Below are 10,981 nucleotides of genomic sequence, written 5' to 3' on the forward strand. Positions count from 1 at the left end.
GAAGCACATCTCTTAATTGTATGTACGTGTAAGAAAGTTTTGTTGGGTCACCTAAGATTCCTCTCATAAAATCCAACTATTAATCACGGAAAGTAAAAAGGGGGAAATGATAATAGGGTAATGAATTAAAAGTGGTACTGAGTTGAGTTGGGTTAGGGCAGTGAGAGGATCGAGGGTTGTTGATGTTGTTGAATTGAAAGGCGGAAATGGGTTTGTCTTCAAATGAATCGATAGAATTATGCATATTTGATTTGAGGAGAGGGCAACACGATGGTCAAGAGCTCGATAAGATCTTGTTCTTCTTCCCCGCGGGTTTGCCTTTCTCTAAGCAACTTTCTGTTATTGGCCTCAGTGAAGGACTCATCACTTTTACAAGGTTCTCTCTCTCTCTCTCTCTCTCTCTCTCTCTCTCTCTCTATATATATATATATATATATATATATATATATATATTTCTATTGTATTGTCAATTCCACATTAATTGATTGAATTGATTCATTTGTGTGCTTAACTTGCAGAATTTTCTCTCGAGAGGCTGCTTGCGAGGTCATCGAAGCAGAAAGACATTCTCATGTTTTCTATGAGGCCGAACCTGATATATGGATCGTCATGGTCTGTCACTTATTTCTTTCGATTTATTGAATATCCTGTGTGTAATTTCCTTTAATATATATATATGCAGTTATTGCATTGTAGGTAGTGGAGAAATGCAATGATTCAGAACCTATATGGAGAGATGATGCATTAAAAAAAGTTCTCAAGGAAATTCACTCACTTTTTGTAATGTTTCATGGATCTATAAGAGCAATGCTGGAGAAAGAACCTGGTGGAGGACTAATAAGACGTCATTTGTATTCCTTTATCATGGATTACCTAAGGGGTAAGTCATCATATGAGAGCATGTCTATGAAATTGATAAATTATGATTCAAAATATTTCATTGTAAGTCATAATTGTCAGCATGTAAAAAGCCGTCTCCGTGGGATAATTTCTGCTGTGGTAATGGTGAAGCTGCTGTATCAAATGGTTTCCTTTGGATCTGTGTGCTACCTGACTGATGACGCTGATGAAGTAAGCTGTGTCTCATACCTTAATTATGAATTTTTCTTTGTGAGGCATATTTTCTTGTGGGGAAGAAGCTCCTTTTACCATCATTCCGTGATTGCTTAAAGTAATGTGGAACTGTGCAGATGCTGACAATAGGTCGGGAGGCTCTGCGATAGAGGTTCAGGTTAGATAAGTTTTAAGTTTTGATATGAAAAACTACAATAATTATCCAAAATTAGGACAACAGAGCTTCATAATTTTTTAAATGCAATTTTTAATTTTAAACTTAGTTCACGCATCCACGTTATCTTGGGTGTACTGGGGATTTGTAATATCGCTTTCTCTGTCTCTCTGCTCCACCCGTTCTTATCCTATTTTCTTGGTTGCTCATAGAGTCCTGTTTGCATTTATGCTGCTATGATTTTTTATTTGATGTTGAACAGACTTTTGAGTTTAGGTCTTATTCATATTAACAAGGAAGAAACCTACAGTTTCAGGCATTCTTTAGTTGACTTTATCATGCAAATATATTAATTTTATTGAAACAAGGTGAAGTTATCTAATGAGTCACCTCATAGCACAAGTTTGATTTAGCTGTTGTAGGGAAGCTGTTATTGCTCATCAATGATTAGTTGATTGAGATGAAATTTGCTTGCTTATTTGCATGTAATGTATGTATTATGAAAGTGATTTTATACTTTTTACGTGCTCCAATCTTTAAATGTTTATGCATTTTCATCCCACACTTTGGATCCAGTGTCCACATAAGCTATAACTATCTTACAGCTATTTTGATGTAAAAGAAAGAAGTTTAGCTTGTTAGTGGAATTCCATTTTTGTTGATTTCTTCTTCTTTTGGCAGTCACTTGTCAGGGTGCTCGAATCTTCTGCTGGAAATACTGCCTGCTACTCTTTGATTTTATTTCAAGACCTGTTGGTGTCTACGACACTATCTCCTGTATGGTTTAACTTTCATGTACAATTATGTTTTTTTTTTTTTTATGACCAAATTTGAATGAGAAAGTTGCTTGGTCATTCATTAAGTTACTTATTAACCTTGACTGTTGATTCTTTTGTCAGGATGACACCATAAGGTTGACCCCACATGCTCTATCTTCTGGAGCAAGTTCCTGGTCCTACTTGCGGAAAGCAAATACTGCATCCAATGTTGCCACTGAGTCTAACAGTGCCCATCCAAACTCTATATCTGAAAGTTTTTATGGCTCATCTGATTCATCCCCTGGAGAGGATAACCACTATCATGTTGTGAGGCCCTTACAGAGTAACAAGTGGTCCAAAGGAAAAGATGGTTATCTTGTCACTGATTTATGGGGTGCTGAGGTTGGTACGTGGGTGTTTGCCACCCCAACAGTTTTGCTTGAACAGACAGGAGAGAGAATGTATCTCTGTGCTTATCAGCATAGAAACCTTATTTTGATGCTTCTTATTCCTGTATCCTCCATACCTAATGGGGAGCAAGGTGTGTCAGCCGTGAAGCAGCAAGTTGTTGAAAATGTTAGTCTTCTATTATAGGGAATATTTTGTTTCCTAATGAATTCTCAAAAGCATTTACATATGTTATGAACTGATGCTTGGTGAAACAGAACATTCTGGTGTTTTCCATTGTTGTACGCTTGCTATAATCCACTGACTGGACCCCTATTTGCTGTGGTGTTATGCCTATACATGTCCCGGGGGGGATTACTTGTTACCTTTTTCATTTCCTTTCCCTTTTAGTGAAAAGAATACCCAAACATGGGGAGAGTGAACAACTTTACTTTTCATTTCCCTTCCTTTTGTCACATTCCTCTCAATCCAAGCATAGCCTTAATATTTCCTTGGTGTGATTCCTTTTTGACAACTCCTTAGTATTTACTATTTTTAAAGTGCTCATTTATTTATTTGTTTTTGTCTGCTCCTGAATATTCATTACTGACCAGGATTCCAAGTTAATCTGCTTGATGATCTTGTAATCTTGTTGATTGACAATATAAAATGGTTCTTAAGTGTTGGGAACTCGGTTTCCTCAACTCGGCTAATCAGCCTTTTCGCGGAAGTCAGTCAACAAGATCTTGGATCTCGGATCTCGGCAATTACCTCGGTCTTACCTTCACCAGGTCGGGCAGCGCAACAGAAAAACGAAAAAAATCACAAAAGAGGATAGAGAGGAGAACTTAAACAGATTTTAACGTGGAAAAACCTTCTCCAATGAATAAGTAAAAACTCACGGGACCTAGTCCAGATAAAAAATTCACTATGAAAATAATGGTTACAAATAATCAAGATTTACCAATGTGGTGGTTAACATAACCTTTCCAACAATAGTGATAGTCAAACTCTCCTAGAGATATTTTACTCAAACTCTCTCTAGAGATCTCTCAAACACAAAGCATAAAGTTTTGCTCTCAAACCTCTCAAACAAATTTTCTCTCAAATTTTGCTCTCAAATTTCTCTCAATTTTTGCTCTCAAACACCATAACAGTGACGAAATTTTTACTGTAATTTAGTATTTTAAAATTACGAGGTATTATACAAAGTAGATAGATAAAAAAATTCACAAAATCGATTTTAATTAAAATGGGTTTTTAATTAAAACAAGTATTAAATCAAGGGAAATCATTGTCTCATTTAACATGAGATAACTATCTCATGTTTCTCTCACATAAAAAGTTGTGCCACCACTTTTTCTTTTTTTTAATAGATGGTGACCCCCATCACATCATGTGTCTATAGTATGAGTTATCTGCAACAACATGAGAGAAATAGAACCCTTAAATCAAAATTTATTATGAAACATAAATTGGTTTCAGAATCGATTTCAAACCGGTTCGGAAAAGTATGCTGCAATCAATTTTCTTCATCTCAACTCACTTAATTTTAAACTATGATTGATTTTGCAGGTTCTGTTTGGTTTATGTGTCTCTTACAACTGAAAAACTACAAAAACATTTACAATTATGCGATTTTCAATTTATTACACTCTGCTTCAACTTTTGCTTTAAGATTTGATAAATTTTACTCCAATTTTTGATCATTTGAACGGGCCGGGGTTGAGGGTTGCTTTGTCTTATTAATTATTTTAAATAACTTCTCCAATTATATTTTTGAAACTATTTCAACGTGGAAACGATAACTACGACTCTAAAAGACAAGAAAAACTTCAATGCCACGAGAGCATACACCAAGTTCGGTGCCCCTTTTTATCAAATAGGAAATTTTTCTAAGACTTAAAGGAATTAAAAAAAAATATGGGTAAAAAGGGGGGGAAATATTTCCCTATTTTATAAAAGGGAACATCGAGCTCGATGCTCCCGGTGCATTAAAATTTTTCTTTTAAAAGACCCTCTAATTTTCAAAAATAATGATGCATTATTCGAAGAACTTTCTTTGAAAAGCTTGATGAGCCAATGCATTTTTTTATCGGACATAATTAACAATATCTCAAAGGAATGTTACAAAAGTAACAATTATAGAAACATGATCATACAATGTATACATGTTTTCTCTACTTAGATATGATGAAGTATTTTTCTTTCATGGTGTACTGACATTTCTTTAAAGCTTCCTCTTTGTTGGCAAGCAACGTATTAGCTTTTCCGTATGGTTTAACATCTTTCACTGATAAGCAAGCCATGTGCTGAGAGTACAAAGTAATAGATGAAGAGTACAAAATATGTGATTGAAAACTATTCCTCAACATAAGAAACATGACTATTTCTAAAAATAAGAAAATACAATGAATGGGCAAACATAGTCATTCAATCTATAACCCCAATGCAATCTGAGAAGACATGGAGTGGATCAAATGCAACAGTCATTTTTAAAGAGAAATGTCATTGGCCTAAATATAAACAAATCTGAGAGACATAGATGAAAAACCACGGGGATTAAAAAAAAAAGGCACAGGACACACCGCGCCGCTATTATAAATTTAAACAATTCCTTACCTTTTAAGATAATATTGTTCACTTGTTGTTGTCTCCAACTCACTCACTCACTCTCTCTCTCTCTCTCTCTCTCTTGTTTTGATCTTTCAAGCTCTCTCTTGTTCTGATCTTTCAAGCTCTGAAGCTGAGGCTCCAAATCAAACACCACGACCACGCGTCGCCGCCATTCATTTTATTTTTTCTCTGTGTTCCTTTATTTTCTTTCCGTTTGATTTTTTGCATTGTGTTTTTCTATTTTTGCAGGGTTTCTTAAATTCTTCTTCTTCCCTCTCAAATCATGGATGCGAGGTCATGGCGTTCTTCTACCCGATCAGATCTCCGAGAGAATTCCTTCCACAGAATGAACAATCGGGAAAACGTAAGCCCCTCTATCTCTATCTGTGTCTTGATTTTTGTTGTTACCCAAACAGAAAAAAAAAACCCTCGATTTCACTCAATGATTCAAAGGTTCTCACTTTTTTTCTTTTTCCTTTTTCTCTTTTGTGGTTTTTGGCGACAGTTGGATCGGTTAATTCCCAATAGGTCAGCCATGGATTTCGGTTACGCTCACTACATGCTTACAGAGGGAAGGAAAATCAAACAAAATCCAACGGAGGAGGTGACATCGCCATCGCGAGAAACCTACCGGAAGAGACTGGCAGAGGCCTTGAACATGAATAAGACTCGAATCTTGGAATTCAAGAATAAGCCACCAACGCCGTGGCCAGTTGAATTAATCCCAAAGTATATCCTTTCCCCTCCTCCTCGATCTTCCAAACCCATGTGATACATTCCTCAGGTACATCAAAATGAAAATTGGTCATTGCCTAATCAGGTTCTTTTTTTTAAATTGCATTCTAACTGTATGTGAAAATGTTTGTCAGAGTTCTGAGAGGACCTTGGATGCACCTGGCATCATTGACGACTTTTACATGAACTTACTAGACTGGGGTAGCAGCAACGTCCTAAGTATCGCACTTGAAAATACTTTGTATCTTTGGAATGCCGATGATAGCAGCAAAGAATGAGTTGATCAGGCCCAGCAATGTGGTCACACATGCATCATCATAGCAAAACCCAATAGAGAAACACACGAGACAAGACACACAGCAAAACATCCTAAGTTATTGCAATACATACACGCTTTTCCCTAGAAAGTGCTCTGATACCATAAAATGTAACACCCCGTGTATACCCGGTTTGTTATCATATCATCGTATTAAGCTACGCTTAATTAAAAATGAATAAACTTTTTCTTTTCAATTACGTCATCATTAACATTAACCAAGTTGATTACTTAATCCTTTTTCATAAAACATTGCATGTATGTAAATTGCAATAAAGGCTAAATACACTGAATAACCTCATAATATAAAATAAGTGAGTATCTAAGTCACGGAACTACAACACGTAGTCCGGACCATAATCCTGATACAATTATATAACTCAATACTAAGATAAAACATAGTAAATCAATGTGGCATGTACAACCCTCATGCTCACAAAATAAGGCAACAAAGCCTAACAGAGTCTCAAATCGAATAACATGATAAACATATAAAGCATGTCAGCATTCAAGCATATCATCATAAAGTGTAAATCTCAACTCAGCTCTGGCCTCTTGCCGCCCGAGGTATCAACCCCCCGAGTTACCTGAACCTGAAAATGTGCCCCAAACGTGGGGTGAGATCTCTAAACAGAAATCTCAGTAAGACAATGGGTCCTCAAGGATTTCTCCACCCCAAGCTCACTTATATGTGCAATATAAGTTCTAAAAGCAGTAAAACAGTATAAGTTCCAAAATCAGTGCAATGTAGCAGATAATCATGTCATGTGTGTCAACTATTCTACTGCCAGAGAAATGCAGGATTTGCATACGTCTATTACCTACAATCAGTGCAAGACACCACTTGCAACCACCCACAGAATCACCCTATTGTATGTCTCCTGCATACTCAGACTTACCGTCTAGGTGGAACAACACATACATATCATAAGGCACTTGAACATAACAGCTCAACAACATTTCAAATATCCAAATATGAAAACACATCATACATATAAACCATTTTCCCATGGGGTATGGTGGAACCAACAATGGCTAAACCAAGGACACGAAAGCTTACCTCGCAAGCTAACTATCCAATCAAGAGTCCAACCAAGTCCAAGGTCCACAAACAGCACTCACAATCTGTTTTAGACCAACAATTATATCAATATTCATATCCTAATAATTCAAGACATAACGACACGTTACCCTTTACGTTTCATGTCTTTAGGCTTCTCACAAAGCCATAAGCCCTTAATCATTTTGATTCCCACTTAGTTAATTATTACAGAAGTTCAACATAACCAATCATGGGTCCACAAACCCATAATACAGTTCTGTTTAAACAGAACTGTCACTGTCTCAAAATTTTTAGAATATTCGGATATTTGTCGGGGGCATATCTGGATATCCATATCTGGATCCCATATCCGGATATCACAAACCTCATATTCGGATATCAATATCCGGATATCATATCCGAATATTTCGCGAGAGAATGCAGTTTCTACATTTCGCGAAGATATCACTTCAAGGTTGCATTTTTAACCCAATAATACATCCAAGCATGCATTTTTATACACTTTTAGGTTCATGTTAATGTTGGTTACCTATTCAACTCATTAACATGCCAAGACTCAACCTTTAAACAAGGATAACTCATTATCAAGGTAAGGAACATACTCAAGGCTTCAAAACAGAAGTTAGAAGTGCTCTTGGAGCTCTCTATGAAGCCCCAACAATCTGACTTTACAAAGCCACGAAAATGGTGATCAAGAATGGTTCTTTCTCCACAAAGTTAGCTCCTTGAAGCATCAACAACTCATGAAATGGTTCCTACACCACCCCACACTCAGAGGCAGTTCTCACACCCCAAGTCAACAGCTACCACACTCCCAAGAAGATGTCTTTCTCCCTCCCAATGCACACACTCAAGTGTTTACAAGACTAAGGAAGAAAATTAAAGAGAAAGGTGGATTTTTGGTTAAGTTTCAAGAGGGGAAGAGGGTGGCAATGAGGTTGATGAAGTTTTAGCAAATGGAGGCACGTAGGGTGTATGAAAATGTCCTAAAAATCTGTGCCATTAAGTATATATAGGCGGTTTAAGTTAAAACACATTGTATTAGCACTAATAGCTACGCTTAGTATTTTAATCCCAAACTTACGATTCTGAACCTAGACATTTTTCTAAGATTTTTCATATTTTTACTTTATTTTTCGCAGCACTTTGCCGGTACGCGCTTTTACGTAGCCGGTATCAGTTCTGACACCAATTCTCATTATTTTGACTTGAAACTTGTTATACTAGTCCTATATATTATTCTAGTAATATATACATACTTTTCATAATTTTTTGGGATACTTCATCGGTACGCATTTATACCGTGAGGCAGAACCGATATCTGCACTTTTCGTTGGAAAAATGACTTTCAACATAATTAATCACTTACTATAATTATTTAAGCCTTCTCATAATTATTAGGGTCAATTATGGAATTATCTCATTAATATCATAATTAATTAATTTAATTTCCTAACTTAACGGTGCGGGTTCTTACATAATACAATCATGAATAAATTGCATAACATCTCGTCGTATATGTTGTTAATGGAAGGAAGCAGACAAGAGAAGAAACGTTCGAAGAGAACCCGCGTGGCCTCCTAACGGTGTAGAGTGTACCTCCTCAATAAGCTTTACTTTCAGGGATGAATCCAAGCCCAAGGGAAATTGACCCTTGTGATATAATATGCCATCACTGCACGTAAAAGAGGTGTTAGCCAAGGTTCCATTAGTCAATTTTTCACGCAATAAAATCAACTTTGGATCCTTTAAATTTTTTGCTTGTACACGGTCAATGAGTTCAAATTGAGGTTCTAAGATGAGAGCCAATAAAGAACAATTGGCAGCGTCCTCAAAATGCCTGGAGAGTGTGTCTGCTACTACATTAGAATAGTCAAACTTGTACTCAATTGAAAAGGAGATTCTAAGAAGTTTATGGACATAATGATTCTGCTTTGGGGTCTGAATTGTTTAAGAAAGCAATTCACATATGCTTTGATGGTCAGTTCTGACTATAAAATGCGCTGCTCCAAGGAGATAATGTCTCCACTTCTTGACTGCTTTAATGATCGCATATAATTCACAAACGTATGTGGAAAATGTTGTTATACGGGGACCAAACTTTTTGATAAAAAAAGTTATAAGTCTGCCATTTTGAATGAGTACTACTCCTATTCCTGTTTTAGAGGCATCAATCTCCGCAACAAAAATAACAAAAAAACTAGGTATACCCAATACAGGTGTTGAGCTCATAGCAGCTTTTAATGAACAAAAAGCTTTATCTGCTTCAAACGACTAAGTCAATTATTCTGACTTAAGGATGTTTGTAAGAGGTAAGGCAATAGATGCGTATTCCGGTAGGAGCTGGTCAGCCCCAAGAAGGCCCGAAGTTGTTTGACTGAAGTGTGTTACAACTAATCAACCATAACAGCTACTTTTTTGGGATCGTCTTTCACACCTTTAGCACATACTATATATCCAAGATATGAAATTTATGATACCCCAAAGCACATTCGCTAAGCTTCACGAAAATATCATATTGCTGCAGACTAGAAAGAGCTAGTTCTAGGTGGTGAACATAGTCAACTAAGAATGCCATCAAAGAAGATAATGAAAAACTTCCTCACAAATGGATGAAAAATTTGATTCATGGGAACTTGAAGGGTTGTTGGGGCGTTTGTTAACCTAAATGGCATGACAAGAAACTCGTAGTGTCTTTCATGAGCTCTAAATGCAGTCTTGTGGATGTCTTGAGGGAGCATGCATATTTGGTTATACCCCGCTCTAAGGTCACGTTTAACACCCCGTTCACAACTGATAATGTTATCATCAATTATCATATTAAGCTCAGTTATAATCACAGCAGTTCATTTAAAAATACGGTAAAACTTTTTTCGTTTACAAAATTCTTACGTTTATAAAACATCCATATTCAACATTTTCCAAAAATGTGATTGTAACTCAAACTGTTGCAGAATCATAAATACTATTTCTTAACATTATACATCGTCAGTTTTAAGGTTGTTAGGAGGTTCCCATAAACCAACAAAGCACAAATATACAATTTGACATTTTACCTATTTGAGGTAGACTCAGTTTTATTAAAACTGCAGTTGGACTACTAGTCCAAAAATTTCCATATTTTGATATGTTATTCTACATTCCTTTAATTTTTCAACAAGATATCACACGCCTCAATTGGAGTTCTATAGCTCCAGATACGCTCGTCATAAGTTAATTTCTTAAGACAGTAAAAACTGCACAACCAGCTCACCAACATCCTTCACTGATTTTGAAACTGCAGTCTTTCTACTACGCTTTTTTTTCTCAAATTTTAATATGTTCTAGTAGGAACCTCAAGCTTCAATTTGATATATCATGAGCCTAATTTGGGTAAGAAATGAGAGGGATGTGAATTTTTCAAAAACAAACACCAATGCTGTAAAATACAGTACGAACAAAACAACTCTCACTCAAACAAAAACAGAGCAATTTCTACAACTCTAAATGATACCAAATTTTATGAAAAGGTAGGGGACATCCTAAGATTCAAAATAAGATATGGTAAGCCTTATTTGGACCACTATGGAGAGAGTTATGGTCTCTCAAAATTAGTGTAAAATCTCATTATTTTCTAGAAAATTCAGCATGGTCTGCTTTGTTTTTACAACTTTTCCCACTTTATACAAGAGTGTTCCAATACTCAAAAAGGATACCTAATAGACCAAAGGGGTACATCCAAAGGATCAACATACCTTGTGCACTTACAACCCACAATACTCATCAATTCAAATTATGTCTCTTTACTCAATTTATATTTTCATCTCATATTATTTATTCATCTCATTACCCTTTCATACTCAATGTCCCAATTGTCATCCATTATAATTAAACATCAT

The 10,981-nt window shown here is 36.0% G+C and overlaps 1 pseudogene; it reads left to right on the forward strand.

Annotated features, from left to right (window-relative positions):
* Window positions 1-27: 27 nt before the first annotated feature.
* Window positions 28-2,792, forward strand: LOC133317482 (vacuolar fusion protein CCZ1 homolog A-like; annotated as a pseudogene).
* Window positions 2,793-10,981: the final 8,189 nt, after the last annotated feature.

Source organism: Gastrolobium bilobum, unplaced genomic scaffold (genome assembly GCF_033153095.1).
Source record: "Gastrolobium bilobum isolate Gb01-03AN ecotype WA unplaced genomic scaffold, APGP_CSIRO_Gbil_v1 utg5950, whole genome shotgun sequence".
Taxonomy (NCBI): Eukaryota; Viridiplantae; Streptophyta; class Magnoliopsida; order Fabales; family Fabaceae; genus Gastrolobium; species Gastrolobium bilobum.